The sequence below is a fragment of the Bufo bufo genome, chromosome 1 (assembly GCF_905171765.1).
Source record: "Bufo bufo chromosome 1, aBufBuf1.1, whole genome shotgun sequence".
NCBI classification, from domain to species: Eukaryota; Metazoa; Chordata; class Amphibia; order Anura; family Bufonidae; genus Bufo; species Bufo bufo.
The window spans coordinates 542,687,570-542,706,389 of NC_053389.1; the positions used below are offsets into that span (position 1 = coordinate 542,687,570).

General features: G+C 46.1%; 1 protein-coding gene across 2 annotated transcripts in view; it reads right to left on the reverse strand.

Annotated features, from left to right (window-relative positions):
* TBC1D22A (TBC1 domain family member 22A) overlaps nucleotides 1-18,820 on the reverse strand; it is a 741,029-nt gene that overhangs the window by 719,895 nt on the left and 2,314 nt on the right. The gene's annotated exons all lie outside the window — the stretch shown is intronic.

Sequence of the window (18,820 nt, forward strand, 5' to 3'; positions counted from 1 at the left end):
AGCTCCATGCTGCTGTGTGCACAAAGCACAGAGCAGCAGGGACAGTGTGAGATCCTATTCACCCTAATAGAGCTCTATCAGGGTGAATAGGACAAGGGTTCTAGTCCCTAAGGGGGCTAAAAGTTAGTAAAAAAAACAAACACCAAAATATTAAGTATAAATAAAAAAGAAAGATTTACAATAAAAATACACTAACAATAAAAATATTTATTTTCAGCAGATTTGTGTAGGAATTTTATTTTTTCAAAAATGATAAAAAAAAAAACACATACTGCACTGGGCGGATTCTGGCCAACTGTATAGGACAGCAAATTTACTGTCAAAATGGATCCCATGCATAAAATCTAGACCGGACAAAATGTTACAGAGTTGCCCATATAAGGCTCCATTCACACATCCGCAATTTCGTCCCGCATTTTGCGGAACGGAATTGCGGACCCATTAATTCCTATGGGGCAGCACGATGTGCTGCCCAGACACGGAATTGCGGATCCGCACTTCTGGGTCCGCACTTCCGTTCGGCAAAAAAATAGAACATGTCCTTTTCTTGTCCGCAATTGCGGACAAGAACAGGCATATTCTATTAGTGCCGGCAATGTGCGGTCCGCAAAATGCGGAATGCACATTGCCGCTTTCCGTGTTTTGCGGATCCGCGGCTCCGTGGATCCACAAAACACGTTGCGGACGTGTGAATGGAGCCTAAACCGACCACATTATACCTACATTTCCATAAACTATGCTATACCAAAGATATTTTTATTAACTACTTGCTGAAAGACCCAGCTTCGCTCGGGTATATTTAATCTATTTCATTTAATGTTTGCGTGTCGTTAAAAGATATCAACACTATTCACTATAACAATGACATCGACAGCACCCCGCCCCTTAACACTGACCCCCTCCCACAGTGTCCCGTCCCTTAAACCTCCACAGCAGCCCACTCCCTTAACTTTGACCTTTGCAGCAGCCTTCCCCTTTAACAGTGAGTTTCACAGCACACCACCCCCTTGGCAGTGACCGTCACAGGGTCTCACCCCCTTAACAGTGGCCTTTACAGCAATCAGCCCCTAACACTGACCTCCATAGCAGACCATCCTCTGAACTGTGACCTTCACAGCAGCCTGCCCCTAGGATGGTCAGAGGTCCAGTTTTAGGCAGGACAGTCCGGCTTTCAGACTCCCTGTCCTTCGTCTGGCGCAGGGCCTGGATTGACACAAGGATGTCCTGTTGAACAGCTCACTCTCAGACAGCAGCACTGTGATGTCTGAGTGTGAGCTGCAGGGAGAAAGTCACCCAACCCTCCCACCCCTGCAGCTGACACAAGTTGATTTTTACCTCAATTTTTTCAATCCCTGTGGGCTGAGGAGTGGGAGGGGTCATGGCCTAACAGGATCAGGGGCATGGCTTAGTAGGACCTGGGGGCGGGGTTTTAAAGGGAGTCTGTCACCACATTTGAGCATATTAGACTGATCAAATAGCGTTATATGTGCCACCCAGAACTTAAAAACGGTGCCTTTGTTGTATCTAATGGAGTTTTCTTTCAGCCAAAAATGAACTTTTAAGATTCTGTAAATGCGCCCTCTCAAGTGCCCAGGGCGGCGTCTCAATCGTCCGAGCCCCAGGCAGCACCTCCTCAACGGCTCATAACCCCGCCCTCAGTGTGCCTCTGCCCGCCCGTTTACTCTCCTCCTCTCTCCTTTTCCACTGCGGCTGCACGGTCAAATTCGTAGCGCAGTGGAAAAGGAGAGAGGAGAGTAACGGTGCAACGGTGAGGATTCCTTTAGCGGACATACATACATACACTCAGCTTTATATATTAGATTACCTTAGCTGGGATCCCAGGATATGGCAAGAACAGCATGGCAACACGGCAGCGCTATACAGCTCACAACTTTTATGTGCTGTGAAACCGTAACAATATGTGGTAAACCGATGCGGTTTTGTCACCTCGCACGAACATCCCAAAGGCTGAAACGTGAAAACCTGGGCATATTCATGTAATAGAACACAAAAAACCACTGTGTGAAGAACCTCCAAAAAGGAAGGTTTTATACACAATGGCTCGTTCTGAAGTCAAGGAGACTGTCCCATCAGTGACTGCATTTTCATTCTACAGCACTGTAGAGACCGCTTCTGTTGGTACCTGTCCCCATTGGGGCTTATAATCTTAGAGAATAGGAGATAACTGAAGCACAGAGGGGAACCCCAACACAAACTCTGTACAGATGTTGTCCTGGCTCAGGTCTGACCCCAGTACCCCACTGCTACAAAGCATCAATGCTAGTCACCGAGACACCATGCTGCCTGAGATTTATAGGATAGGGGATAACTATCAGATGGGTGGAGGTCCTATTGCCGAGACCCCCACTGATCACGAAAGCAGGGTCCCTGTACCCACTTCAGCTACCCTGAAACCAACGAAGCGACCAGTCGCACATGAGCAAGGCCGCTCCATTTATTTCTAAGGGAGTTCTTGAGACAGCCGAGTACAGTGGTCGCCTATCTCCAGAATTCCTATCAAAATCCTGTGGATAGAGAATAACTTTAACCAACCGAAATACCCCTTAAATGAGGACCTGTCACCTCCCCTGACTGTGCAGGGACACAGGCCAACTGCTAACACCCATATGGACCTTTATTGCAGACTGCTGTGAACTCATTCATCAACTTCTAGCAGGAATAATAAAGGAATGACACAACACAGAGCGATAGTTATTACATAAGGAATGCCTGCAGATACTAATACAGACTTGTGGTCGGATCGGCTTTTAGAAAGGTGAACCTAACCTATCTAACCCTATCTACAACAAGCAGTAGAGTTATGCCATAGCTGCTGTGGAAGGGCAGCCTAAAGGGGGCCACCCTAATGTGAAGTGACTGTAAGATGGTGTGGGTGGGTGAAATCAGCCGAATCGGCGTCAGCCTGGGCCCACAGGTGCCTATAAATAGCCTAGTAATCAGCCAGCCTGGGCCCACAGGTACGTATGAATAGCCTTGTAATCAGCCTCCCCTCCCACAAATGCAGCAATATCTTGCTTATACATGTCAGGAGAAATACTCACTTAGAAAATCCAGCTCCACTCCTGCCATTCTCTATTGCGGTCCTGCATTGATGCCCCTACAACTACCCACAAATGACAGCTGTAGCCAGTCACAATGTCTATAGCAGCGGGGGATTTCCCACTTGAGTAATATAATATTATATTTCTTTCTTTTTTTTTTTATCTGCTTTCTGCAAGATATTTTTTTATCTTTGACAATTATTGGTGAAGGAGTCGGGAAGACTGATCCTGGCTGTAATGGATCAAGGATTTAGAACAGAACAGATCTGACAGATTAACTCTTTGGAGGAGATTTGTCATAGCCTGGCGATGTATCCCGGACTATGATAACCAGACGTGCTGCCGGATGCTGCGCCTAATTTATGACAAGGTGTACGCCACCTACAGCATCCGGCAGTCTGTGCACCTATACTTATATCTATGTCAGTCCCTGGCTGGCGTAGATTTTAGTGTTCTTCTATGCCAGAAAAATGGCGTTGAAGATGATAAATGTGGCCCCTTCCTGCCCTAGCCATGCTTCTTTTTGGGGAAAGCGGCAGAGAAAAAAAACATAAATAGACATACCGGTAATTCTGGTACCCCATGACCTCTGTAGGGGCAGGAACACAGTTTAAAAGGCCACCACCCACTCTCACCCTCAGTGTTTACAAATTACCAAGTGGGTGCAGCCCTAAAAAAAAAAAAACTATGAATTAACACATGTGGAATTATATACATAACAAACAAGTGTGAAACAACTGAAAATATGTCATATTCTAGGTTCTTCAAAGTAGCCACATTTTGCTTTGATTACTGCTTTGCACACTCTTGGCATTCTCTTGATGAGCTTCAAGAGGTAGTCCCCTGAAATGGTCTTCCAACAGTCTTGAAGGAGTTCCCAGAGATGCTTAGCACTTGTTGGCCCTTTTGCCTTCACTCTGCGGTCCAGCTCACCCCAAACCATCTCGATTGGGTTCAGGTCCGGTGACTGTGGAGGCCAGGTCATCTGGCGCAGCACCCAATCACTCTCCTTCATGGTCAAATAGCCCTTACTTTCAAAGTTTTCCCAATTTTTCGGCTGACTGACCTTCATTTCTTAAAGTAATTTCATACGGGATTCATTGCCCTCCCTCAAGTTTCCTGGGAGGGAAGGAACTTGCTGTCGGCTACTCAGGAGCCGGATGCAGTAGATACTTTGTTGCAGTCGGAGGTCCAGAAAGGTTTCCTGTTGGGTCCATTCCAGTCGATCCCCTTCGTGACTTGGAGGTTAAAACCGATTGGCCTTGTAACCAAGCAGTCCTCCAATAAAAAGCGCTTAATTTACGACTTGTCTGGTCCTCACGTCATCCATTCCCAGTTTGAATTCTTTAATCCCGTCCGAAGAATTCACCATGAGTTACTCGTCCATCGATGAGGCCATCAGGTATATCTTGCTAGCAGGGGAAGGGGCATGGTTGGTTAAGGCTGACATAACGGATGCATTTAAATTGCTCCCCATTCTTCCCCAGTTATGGAAATATTATGGCTTACATTGGGCGCATAGATATAATTTCGCCAACCGGCTTACTTTCGGGTCTAAGAGCAGCCCATGGCTGTTTGATCGATTCGCGTGCGCTCTACATTGGATTCTGGTTCACCATGGGGGGTTGGACATGGTTATTCATTACCTCTGTGATTTTTTTTATCATCGAAAGCCCGCATGGTGAACCTACGGGTTTAGGGAGTTTGCTACAACTTTTAGCCAGGTTAGAAGTTCCCGCAGCTACAGCAAAGACTGAGGGGCCGGGCACCAGGGTTACCTTCTTGGGCATCATCCTCGATTCAGTCCGCATGGAGGCCAGCCTCCCCATAGCAAAGCTGTCCAAGATCCGGGCCGCAGTCTCCTCTGCGGCTTTGTCCAGGGTCCTATCCAAACGGGAGCACCAGTCCCTGTTGGGTTCCCTAAACTTTGCTTTCAGGATCATGCCCCAAGGCAGATCGTTCACGTCCAGGCTCCTCAGTCTCCTCCCTTCAGCTCCGGATCAGGATTCCACCATCCAACTGGACAATCACGCTGTGGCGGATTTACGAATGTGGCAATCGTTTCTCACCAGGTGGAACGGCATATCTTTGTTCGTGCCTTCCCCATGTTCCGCTTCACCCACAATCTTTTCCGACGCCGCAGCCTCTCGCGGGTTCGCCGCCATTTTCCATCCCCACTGGTTCGTTGGCAGTTGGCCGGTGGAATTCATCTCCGACGCTGGTTCTCTGAGGTCATCCCCATTGATAGAACTATACCCGATAGTGGCAGCCGCCCAAGCCTGGGGCTCACTCTGGGCCAATAAACTGGTAGTTTTCATGACAGACAGACAGGTTTTAGTGGATGTAATCACGAAAGGTAGGGCTAAGTCCCATAAAATTATGTCCCTCTTACGCAAGTTAGTTTGGCTGTCCTTGAAATTTAACTTTCATTTTTTCCATCTTTTTCCAGGAACTACCAGATGCAGACTCCGTCGGTACTCCAGTACCACCATTCAGCTCCCTCCTGATGGACTAGGGTCCCTGGTAGCCTCTGCAAAGATCTTAGTTCAACATTCATTAGCAGCAAATACTGCCAGGAACTACAGAGCAGGATTCAAGGTCTTTCAACGGTTCGTAGACGCCCATCCACAAGGTGACTTGGACAAAGTCACTTTCCTCATGGCGTTTATAGCCTATTGTCATTCCCACCGCCACCTATCATTTAAAACGATCAAACTGTAACTAGCGGGAATACACCACCATCGGATGCTCAGCGACCCCACTAGCAAGTCCATCATGTCAAATCAGGCCATCAAAGCTACTCTTAGGGGTATTTAAAAGAATAGCACGGGTGTTCAGGTTCGCAGACAACCGGTCTCAAGAGAGCTGTTTCGCAAATTGTCATTAGCCCTGGACGGTCTTCCTTTTGGGCACTCGGCCAGCATCACCATCAAAGCGGCCATGTACCTCGGGTTCTATGGTTTCCTTAGACCCGGGGAATTCACCTGGAGCTCTTTCAGCCGCACCATGCTCCTCAAGCGGCATCTCATCTGGCACGATAATCACTTCACGCTGTACATACCAACCACCAAAACCAACCAGGCAGGTCCTCCCACCGAAGTCAAGTTTTTCCCGACATCCAATAGCTGGTGTCCTGTCAAAGTTCTCAAGGAACTTACGGCCTTACCTCAGTCAGCTGCCTTGGATGACCCGTTGCTCCAGTTAGATGGCAGGCCCCTTTCATCTGTCCTATTCATCACAAACATACGCATACTAGCGGCAGGGTTAGGATACAATCCTAGCTCAATTTCCGGGCACTCCTTCTGTATAGGAGCTGCTTCAGCGGATTCAAGGCATCAGGTTCCGGCCCATGTGATCCGTAAGATGGGTCGCTGGAGGTCATCATGTTACGCAAGATATATTCCTAATCCACAGGTTGAAATATCTAGAGCCTTTTGTTCATTAGCTTTGTAAAGGTCATGTTTTGCTCAATTAAACTCTTGCACCTACCAGAGTGGCGACAGTCATTATTTTGCCCACATATTTAGGCCTTACCTCGTACCTGGCTCCGGGCACACTCCAGCCAGATAGGTCAGGGCAGTGTTGTAGGCATGCCTCTTCCGTCACACGCTCATCTCAGCTGATACTACAAATATACAGTACAGACCAAAAGTTTGGACACACCTTCTCATTCAAAGAGTTTTCTTTATTTTCATGACTATGAAAATTGTAGATTCACACTGAAGGCATCAAAACTATGAATTAACACATGTGGAATTATATACATAACAAACAAGTGTGAAACAACTGAATATATGTCGTATTCTAGGTTCTTCAAAGTAGCCACCTTTTGCTTTGATTACTGCTTTGCACACTCTTGGCATTCTCTTGATGAGCTTCAAGAGGTAGTCCCTTGACATGGTTTTCACTTCACAGGTGTGCCCTGTCAGGTTTAATAAGTGGGATTTCTTGCCTTATAAATGGGGTTGGGACCATCAGTTGAGTTGAGGAGAAGTCAGGTGGATACACAGCTGATAGTCCTACTGAATAGACTGTTAGAATTTGTATTATGGCAAGAAAAAAGCAGCTAAGTAAAGAAAAACGAGTGGCCATCATTACTTTAAGAAATGAAGGTCAGTCAGCCGAAAAATTGGGAAAACTTTGAAAGTAAGGGCTATTTGACCATGAAGGAGAGTGATGGGGTGCTGCGCCAGATGACCTGGCCTCCACAGTCACCGGACCTGAACCCAATCGAGATGGTTTGGGGTGAGCTGGACCGCAGAGTGAAGGCAAAAGGGCCAACAATTGCTAAGCATCTCTGGGAACTCCTTCAAGACTGTTGGAAGACCATTTCAGGGGATTACCTCTTGAAGCTCATCAAGAGAATGCCAAGAGTGTGCAAAGCAGTAATCAAAGCAAAAGGTGGCTACTTTGAAGAACCTAGAATATGACATATTTTCAGTTGTTTCACACTTGTTTGTTATGTATATAATTCCACATGTGTTTATTCATAGTTTTGATGCCTTCATAGTCATGAAAATAAAGAAAACTCTTTGAATGAGAAGGTGTGTCCACACTTTTGGTCTGTACTGTAATTAAATATATATATATATATATATATATTGAAATATATATTATATATACACATACACACACACACACAGTCCTGATCAAAAGTTTAAGACCACTTAAAAAAAAAAAAAAGGCAAAAAATCATATTTAGCATGGCTGGATCTTAACAAGGTTCCAAGTAGAGCTTCAACATGCAACAAGAAGAAATGGGAGTGAGACAAAACATTTTTTGAGCATTCAATTTAATGAAAATGACGAATAAACTGAAACAGGCTGTTTTTCAGCTGATCAAAAGTTTAGGACCACACCTCCAAAAAAAAACTAAACCCCCCCCAAAACAGAAATCCAACTTCCAAACATGAACTCAGTAATGAGTAGCTCCGCCGTTATTGTTTATCACTTCAAAAATTCGTTTCGGCATGCTTGATGCAAGCATTTCCATGAGGAGAGTGGGAATATTTCTCCAAGTGGTGAAGACGGGCGCACGAAGGCCATCTACTGTCTGGAACTGTTGTCCATTTTTGTAAACTTCCCTTGCCATCCATCCCCAAAGGTTCTCAATTGGATTTAGATCAGGGGAACATGCAGGATGGGTCAAAAAGAGTGATGTTATTCTCCTGGAAGAAGTCCCTTGTCCTGCGGGCATTGTGTACTGTAGCGTTGTCCTGTTGAAAAACCCAGTCGTTACCACACAGACGAGGGCCCTCAGTCATGAGGAATGCTCTCTGCAACATCTGGACATATCCAGCGGCCGTTTGACACCCCTGCACTTCCTGAAGCTCCATTGTTCCACTGAAGGAAAAAGCACCCCAGACCATTATGGCGCCCCCTCCAGTGTGGCGCGTAGAAAACATCTCAGGTGGGATCTGCTTGTCATGCCAGTAACATTGGAAACCACCAGGACCATCAAGGTTACATTTTTTTCTCATCAGAGAATAAAACTTTCTTCCACCTTTGAATGTCCCATGTTTGGTGCTCTCTTGCAAAGTCCAAACGAGCAGTTCTGTGGCGTTCAAGGAGACGAGGTCTTTGAAGACGTTTTTTGTTTTTGAAGCCCTTCAGTCTCAGCTGCCGTCTGATGGTTATGGGGCTGCAGTCAGCACCAGTAAGGGCCTTAATTTGGGTCGAGGATCGTCCAGTGTCTTGACGGACAGCCAATTGGATCCTCCGGCTCAGTGCTGATGAAATTGACTTTTTTGTTCCATAACCCTGAGGATCATTTAATAAATTCCAAATGACTGTCTTACTGCGTCCCACCTCAGCAGCGATGGCGCGCTGTGACAGACAGTGCTTATGCAGTTCAACAACCCGACCACGTTCAAAAAGGGAGAGTTTTTTTGTCTTTGCCATTACAACGTGTGACTACCTGACAGAAGATGACAATGAATCCACATCTTTGCACAGATTTGGCCTTTTAAAGGAATGTGGTCCTAAACTTTTGATCAGCTGAAAAACAGCCTGTTTCAGTTTAATCGTTATTTTCAATTAATTGAATGCTCAAAAAATGTTTTGTCTCACTCTGAGGGCGAGAGTGGGTGGTGGCCTTTTAAACTCTCTGTGTTCCTGCCCCTACCGAGGTCAAGGGGTCAATCTCATGGTTAAGCCGTCATGGTGGACGAAATGGAAATTTTTGCTGCGCAAGCGGCGCTTAAAAAGTCACAAACATGCCATTTGTGAAGTTCTCATGCCACAATAGTGGCGTAGTTTAATGATAAGTCTATTCCTTTATCTTTTAGGAAAGAACAGTGGAGGAGACTATTCTATCCTGACAAACATACAGGACAGAGCACGACAGCAGGTACACTATAACACTGTAACAAACTGCCAGCTTTATGAACCTTCTATGCCTCTGAACCCAAAAACAAATGGTTTCTAGTCAATGACAACAAGAGAGGTCATGAATATTGTGATGAATGGATACAGAAAAACTGAACCTTGTGTGGCAGGGCTAAGAAATTGGGAGCTGTACTCCTGCCTTAAGACAAACAAGGAAATACACAGAAGGATTTTGCAACGTCTTGTGACCTTATGTCATGTCCAGACAATTCTTCACATCAGAGTTATTTTCCAGCAAAAAGACGAACGATTTCATGTAGAATTTTCCGAAATTATTCTTTTTGCTGGGAGCCATTCCAGAATGTGGATATGCTGCTCCACAAGTAGTTAGTGAGCAGAGTTCTTCATAGGGGTATGGCTACACCGATTGCAGCAGTTATGGGTTTCTTGCGACTCGCACAGCGATCCTACTCATGTTTCTGGGAACACTGCTACTCTGCGATCCTGGCCGCACCTGAACACTCCCAACCATTTTAGGCCAGGTTAACACACAGGGCCAGCTCCAGGTTTATGTGGCTCCTGTGCTAAAGAATTACAGCAGTCCCCTTGTGCCTCATCATCTTTCACCCGCAGTTGGGCTACGTCTACACGACGACATAAGTCGCGCGACAGATAGGACACAACTGCAACATTTGTAGCACTAATGTCGCGCGACAATTTTTATAATGGCAGTCTATGGTGTCGCACAACAACATGCAACATCCTGCGACGCAACAGTCGCAGAAAAATCCATCTCTAATGGATTTTCTGCGACTGTTGCGTTGCAGTCGCAGCATGTTGCATGTTGCAGTGCAACACCATAGACTGCCATTATAAAAATTGTCGCGCGACATTAGTGCAGCAAAATGTTGCGCTACAAATGTTGCAGTGTAGTTGTGCCCTGTCGCGCGATAAATGTCATTGTGTAGACGTATCCTTACCCTACATACCAATAAAAAAAAAAATATGTATTCATGAAAAATATATTTTCCTGTAATTTCTAGCAAAGAATTCCCATACAACCACCACAGGTAAACATATCCTGAAAAGGAAGGAGGCCGCTTTACATCACTTTTGTGGACTAATCCTTTTGCTGATGGAAATGCGGGAAAGATTTATTTATTTTTTGACAAAATGTACTGATCACAGGAAATAATGTGATCATTGTATGGCATGAGTTGCTGCAGTCCCCGGGATGGGGAATCTGTCACCTGCGTCATCGCTAAGTAAGGGATCATGCACACGACCATATTTTTTGTCCACATTCATTCCATTCCGCACGGTGTGGTGTCCGCATCCGTACCTCCGTTCTGCAGTCCTGCCAAATAGAACATGTCCTATTCTTCTCCGTATTATGGACAAGGATAGCACTGTTCTCTAGATGGCAGGACGTTCTGTTCTGCAAAACACAGAACGCACACGATCATTATCCATGCTTGGCAAATCCACAATTTGCAGACCGCAAGAACGGCAACGGCAGTGTCCATTAGCCCTGAGGGAACTGCATAGCCGCACGTCACCTAGTCGCACATTTCAAACAAAGTTCTTTTTCTGAAAGATCGGAACCACCAGTGGCTGAAAGAAAAAGGTACATTTGTAGAGAAGGTGGTGCGCCACCATGCAATTCCCTTACTTAAACAGCAATGACGGAGGTAAAGTTTTAGGTAAAGTGGGTTAGAAACATGCGGCTCTGGGAATTGTTTTTGCACTATTATGACTCTTGGGGTATCTTTACACACAGCAGATTTTGTGGCAGAAAATTCTGTGACTGAAAATCATTTCCATTGACCTGAAAGAGGCTTGCAGAAATCCACGTGCTTGCTGCCCCTTTCAAATGAATGGACTTTATTTTTAGTCGCTGAATTTTCTGTCACAAAATCTGCCGTGTGTGAAGGCACCGTTACGTTTCAGCTTTTCTTCTACCTGTAATACACTGTGCAAGGATGGCTCCCTGCCTGGGGTGGAGAGGACAGACCTCTCAGCAAACAGGGGGTTTCCCAGCTCAAATGGTGCTTTATTCCAACACCTCAGCGTAACAATGTGGCATCCAAGTTACGAGATGAAACAAAACCCTGCTAACCAGAGGTCGCACTACATTTTTTTGCAGAAGAGTAAAAATACTCCTGAGTATTTTTACCCGAGGAGGAGAATGAAATTTGGTACATGATATATCGGCCTACATTTGCTCACATCTGCGTTTGGAGCCTCTGCTGCAGATTCTGTCAAAAAGACCGGACAAAATTTTGGTCTGGTAAAAAGACAGATCCCGACCGAACGGTCTCCATGATAGTCGGCAGAGTCTGCTCAGCTTCTTCCCTGTCAGTTAGGCTGGGTTCACATCACGTTTTTTTCATACATTTAATGTACACACAAAAAACGTATATATATATATATATATATATATATATATATATATATATATATATGTTACCAGACGCCATACTGTGGCATTAGTCACTATAGTTCCATTGTTAAAAAAAAAATGAAAAAATTACATTAGCCTTTTTTTGCAGGATGGAAAAACCTGCTACACTAGGCTTTACCATCCTGCAGAGTTCTGCAAAAAAAAAAAAAAAAAGTATACTTTTTTTGTTTGTTTTTGTTTTTACAATGGATCTCAATGGTGCTGGACGCCACATTATGGCGTCTGTTGTGTTGTTGTGAATGTATGATAAAAACCCACTTCCGTTATTTTCATTGTTCTGCTCCATTAGATGAGCAGAACAACAGAAATAAATGGCGCTGGTGTGAACGGGGCCTAAGAGGTGGGTATGCAGGGGGACCATTACTGGTCTAACATCAGGCTATTCTAGTGAAGTGATAAAGTCCAGTATGGCGGATCTTCCCTGTACTTTACCACTTGGCTATAATAGCCAGTCTGCATTCACTACACGCTGCACCACATCACACACTGCACCACATACATGCGTGTGATGTATGTATGCAGCGCAGCGTGTGATGTATGTAGTGCAGCGTGTGATGTATACATGTGTGTAATGTATGTAGTGCAGCGTGTGATGTATACATGTGTGTAATGTATGTAGTGCAGCGTGTGATGTATACATGTGTGTAATGTATGTAGTGCAGCGTGTGATGTATACATGTGTGTAGTGCAGCGTGTGATGTATACATGTGTGTAGTGCAGTGTGTGATGTATACATGTGTGTAGTGCAGTGTGTGATGTATACATGTGTAATGTGTGTAGTGCAGTGTGTGATGTATACATGTGTAATGTGTGTAGTGCAGTGTGTGATGTATACATGTGTAATGTGTGTAGTGCAGTGTGTGATGTATACATGTGTGTAATGTATGTAGTGCAGAGTGTGATGTATACATGTGTGTAATGCAGTGTGTGATGTATACGTGTGTAATGTGTGTAGTGCAGAGTGTGATGTATACAGCGCAGTGTGTGATGTATACAGCGCAGTGTGTGATGTATACAGCGCAGTGTGTGATGTATACAGCGCAGTGTGTGATGTATACAGCGCAGTGTGTGATGTATACAGCGCAGTGTGTGATGTATACAGCGCAGTGTGTGATGTATACAGCGCAGTGTGTGATGTATACAGCGCAGTGTGTGATGTATACAGCGCAGTGTGTGATGTATACAGCGCAGTGTGTGATGTATACAGCGCAGTGTGTGATGTATACAGCGCAGTGTGTGATGTATACAGCGCAGTGTGTGATGTATACAGCGCAGTGTGTGATGTATACAGCGCAGTGTGTGATGTATACAGCGCAGTGTGTGATGTATACAGCGCAGTGTGTGATGTATACAGCGCAGTGTGTGATGTATACATGTGTGTGATGTATGTAGTGCAGTGTGTGATGTATATAGTATAGTATGTGATGAACACACACTGCACTACATACATTACACAAATCGATACATTACACCCTGCACTGTCACCTTCTTCTGCAGGTCCATCTTGATGTCTGGGCTGTAGGTTTCAGCTCCTCAGCCGCCATGTTTCTCGGGGTCCTTGTGCAGCGCGCCCAGCACTCCTTGCTTCAGCCACCCCCGGGAGCCGGCGCCCCCTCCTTCCAGCTCCCGCCCGCTTCCCCTGCTACAGGGCGCTGTATCGCTCCGGCGCCCGTCCAAACTAACCAATAGCAAAGCTCCTTGCTGTCCGGAGCTTTCCTATTGGTTATTGTAGTCACAGGCTGCCTGTGCCGTTCACAGCGTGCCCAGCGCTGATGGAAAGCAGGGAAAAATCTAAGGTGTATTGGTACGTACGCCTTAGACTTTTTCCAGGGAGTAAAATGGCCTGAACAAGAGTCTATGACGCTTGTACAGGCATTATTGCGACCTCTGGCGCTTACTATACAGAGGTCTCCCTAACTCACCTCTAACACCATGTTCACACTGAGGAATTCGGTCAGACAACTTCCTAGCTGTGACCCTGCCATAAATGGGGTTCAGTCCACCTGTCCTCCTGACGCTGACCACGAATAAACCTTGAGGGGATACGGTTCAGCAGTCCTCCGAACTCTGACCATGCGACACCTCTTTTCCTCGGGCATCGCTGAATCGCCCAAAACCCAGCCTTTACTCAGCCGTGTGGTCCCCCCTAGCTCTATCTGACCTCCTTCTCTTTCTCTCAATTCCTCCCCCACACAGACATTGAGGATTGCTTTATCCCTCAGCGACTATGGCAGCTGGCCTCACCTCGGGCCAGGGGACTTCCTGTGGTGGACTGGGGGTGTGGACTGAGAGACTCCCACTCTCTCTCGTACTGCACCGCACACATCACCACACCTGGTATATGGAGATCAGAGGTCGCACTACATTTTTTCCAGAAGAGTAAATATACTCCTCTCAGGGTACTTTCACACTAGCGTTTTTCTTTTCCGGCATAGAGTTCCGTCACAGGGGCTCTATACCGGAAAACAACATTGCTTACCGGTAATCGTTTTTCTCGATACCCATGACGGCACCCTATGCGACTCAAGACCTCCCATCTGGACAGGAAGCCTGAGAATATAAAATGGACACACCCCCAAGCACCAGTGGAAGAAATAAATTGTTCTCCGGAGAGAGAAGTGGTACATATGTACAAGAACCTTCAACTTATATATATCCATATTTCCTCATTTAGACACATATTTTTCTTTTTGTTTTTTGGGGAAGGGAATTTTGGAGGGTGCAGTCATGGGTATCGAGAAAAACGATTAGCGGTAAGCAATGTTGTTTTCCCCTCACCCATGACGGCGCCCTATGCGATATAGACTATAAATCGGAACCTAGGGGGGAAACAAAATCACAGAATTGCAGTGGCCAATATGGGGGAACTGCTCAAACCCCAAACACTGTAGCGTGTTTCTTATTGGGCGAGCAGTCCCACCGCATGTGAACCACAGAAATATTGTGGCAGATATGGGGGAGCTGCTCAAACCCCAAACACTGTAGCGTGTTTCTCATTGGGGGAGCAGTCCCACCGCATGTGGACCGCAGCAAACGACCATCCCGAGCAAAAAATGCGTACAAAGGAGGACGCCAGCGCGGTCCACATGCACCACAAAAGCATCCTACACAGACCAGAGCATTGTGCGGATGAAAATACAATTATATAAATCACTGAAGAAAATGCACCAAAAGGATATGCCACTGACTATACTAGCTGGTTATACAAGCAGATATTAAAAGCTGAGACTTTCACCAATATATTCCTGTCAGGAAAATATCGGAGCCTATCATGCACCACGTCACGGTCACTCAGCATGGAACGGGGTCCTACCACTAAGCTAACTATGGTGTGAACACGGTCTGAAGGTGATGTAATCCAGCTCACAGCCAAGCTTCCACACAACCGCCTAGCAGGACAACTAGTGCAATGTGAACAAAGCAAGACTGTAAGCCACACCCATATCAGACCGTGTGATGGAGGTTAACAGGTGCAAAGGAATGTTCAATTGCCAGATGAAGGCACATTCAATACATATAAAACAAAATCACAGAATTGCAGTGGCCAATATGGGGGAACTGCTCAAACCCCAAACACTGTAGCGTGTTTCTCATTGGGCGAGCAGTCCCACCGCATGTGAACCACAGAAATATCGTGGCAGATATGGGGGAGCTGCTCAAACCCCAAACACTGTAGCGTGTTTCTCATTGGGGGAGCAGTCCCACCGCGGTTGTGTGGAAGCTTGGCTGTGAGCTAACCGTCCCCCAGCGGCAGCCACAGACCGTCCCCCAGCGGCAGGTGCTGACTATGATGGTATGAGGTATGTCTTCAGCAGCGGATCGCCGCTGCCCTGCTTCTCAGGATCTCCCATCAGGAGGACAGGAAACCTGAACTGGTGCTTGGTGGGGGTGTGTCCATTTTATCTTCTCAGGTTTCCTGTCCAGATGGGAGGTACTGAGTCGCATAGGGTGCCGTCATGGGCGAGGGGAAAAGAACTGATCAGGCATATCCCCATGCATTCTGAATGGAGAGTAATCCGTTCAGGATGCATCAGGATGTCTTCAGTTCAGTCATTTTGACTGAGCAGGCAAAAGAGAAAACCGTAGCATGCTACGGTTTTATCTCCGGCGAAAAAAACTGAATACTTGCCTGAATGCATTTTTTTCCATAGGAATGTATTAGTGCCGGATCCGGCAATCAAAATACCGGAATGCCGGATCCGTCCTTCCTGTCTGCGCATGCGCAGACCTTTAAAAATTAGAAGAAAAAAAATACTGAATGTTTTGCCTGATGACACCGTAAAAACGGATCCGGTATTGCAATGCATTTTTCTGACTTATCAGGCATTTTTCAGACTGATCAGAATCCTGATCAGTCAGAAAAAATGACATGCGTTTGCATACAGTTTGCCTGATCAGGCAGGCAGTTCAGGCAACGGAACTGCCTGCCGGAATCAAACAACGCAAGTGTGAAAGTACCCTTACCATTTTTGAGGAGTATTTTTAGACAAGGAGGAGTATGAAATTTGCAGTAACCGTAATAACTAATACATAGGCCTATATAATGGTAATGCTTGTTCACATCTGCGTTTGAGGCTCTGAACGGGGATCTGTCGCAGATTCTGTCAAAGATCAGACAAAACAGCCTTAGGCTCCTTGCAGACGAATGTGAGCAGATTAGGTCCGGATGCGTTCAGTGAAAAATGCGCAATTTCACAAGCAAGTTCATTCAGTCTAGTATGCGAACGCGGTCAGTTTTTATCGAGCGGGTGCAATGCGATTTAATGTAGTTTGCACGCGCGTGATAAAAAAAACTGAAAGCTTAAAAACATCTCTTAGCAACCATCCGTGAAAAACGCATTGCATCCACACTTGCTTGCAGATGCGATTTTCACGCAGCCCCATTCACTTCTATGGGTCCTGCGTCGCGTGAAAAATCGCAGAATATAGAACATGCTGCGATTTTCACGCAACGCACAAGTGATGCGTGAAAAAACAAACGCTCGTGTACTCAGACCCATTAAAATGAATGGGTCCGAATTTAGTGCGGGAGAAATGCTTTTGCATCACGCATTGCACCCGCGCGGAATACTCGCTCGTCTGCAAGGGGCCTTACCTGCAGGACTTTTTTGTCTGGACAGAATCCTGCACAGAAACTGAACAGACCCCATTGTAGTCAGCAGAGTCTGTGCAGCTCTGTTCATTTCAGTTATGTGCCTGATGCAGCACTTCCGTTATTTTCATCTAACAGAGCAGAACAACAGGAAAAAAAAGTAGTGGTGTGAACGTGCCCTAAGGCTGAGTTCATACGGGCAAGATTTCCGCGCGGGTGCAATGCGTGAGGTGAACGCATTGCACCCGCACTGAATCCGGACCCATTCACTTCTATGGGGCTGTGCACATGAGCGGTGATTTTCACGCATTACTTGTGCGTTGCGTGAAAATCGCAGCATGCTCTATATTGTGCGTTTATCACGCAACGCAGGCCCCATAGAAGTGAATGGGGCTGCGTGAAAATCGCAAGCATCCACAAGCAAGTGCGGATGCGGCGCGATTTTCACGCATGGTTGCTAAGATGACAGTCTATTCACTGTATTATTTTCCCTTATAACATGGTTATAAGGGAAAATAATAGCATTCTTTAATGCAGAATGCTTAGTACAAGGTCAATTGAGGGTTAAAGAATATAAAAAAATTAACTCACCTCCTCCTCTTGATCGCGTAGTTGCCGATCTCTTCTTACTTCTTTAATCATGAGCTGCCAGCTAAAGGACCTGTGGTGACATCACATAACATGGTCCAATCACATGGTCCATCACCGTGGTGATGGACCATGTGATTGGACCATGTGATGAGCTCTGTGACGTCACCACAGGTCCTTTGACAGGTCCTGAAGAAAGAACAGGAGATCGGCAGCTACACGATCAATTGGAGGAGGTGAGTTAATTTTTATTTATTTTTTTAACCCTCAATTGACCTTGTACTAAGCATTCTGTATTAAAGAATGCTATTATTTTCCCTTATAACCATGTTATAAGGGAAAATAATTACATCTACACAACCTTGAACCCAAACCTGAACTTCAGTGAAGAAGTTCGGGTCTGGGTACCACATTGTGTGTTTGCACCCGGGTGATAAAAACTGAACTACGGAACGCAATCGCAGTCAAAACTGACTGCAATTGGGTACCTACTCACGCGGGTTTTCCGCAATGCACCCGAGACGCATCCTAAGCCAAAACGTGACGCCCGTGTGAACCCAGCCTAAGAGGTCGGTATTTATGCAAGGGTACTACTACGTGTCTTAATAACAGCGGGCAATTATAGCCAAGTGATAAAGTACAGTCCAATATAGTGGATCTTCCTTGTACTCTATCACAAGTCAGACATAAAAGAGACAGCTTCCCTGACAGAATGAATAGGCCGCAACAGCCCTCTGGTTCTAGGTGGCATACAGCTGCATGGGAGCTACAGGCAGGATCCCATTAGCACTGGGACCCTGTCCTTGTCCACACCAGTGGATCCTATGACATGTCACACGGAAGGGAAGCAGAGCTCCACTTCCAGCCTAAGTACAGCAGGGCACAGGCCCTCCTGCCTCTCAACAACCCCATGCTCAGGGCAACTTCAGAACACTCGACAGCTCCTTCTGCCCATTCACCATGGATGAATACACATACCATAAAAATGACAGTTGGTGCCCCCCTACCCATAGCGCGTCCCACCACAGGTAAAGAGGAGCTAACTTACTGGGCTCATCCTGAGCAGTCGCTGGGCCTGGAGGGTGAGCACTGCTCTAGTTCCTGTGCATGGTGCTCCGGGTACTGTAGAGTGTGGGCAGTACCCGCTGCCAGAGCAGCCCTGTGAAGATGTGATCGAATGGTCGGCAGCACCAACCAATAATAAAGCTCCTTGCTGGAAGAAGCTTTGTTATTGGTTACTGCAGGCACAGGCCTGTCCCATTGCTGCGCTGCCAATGCCGTTCACAG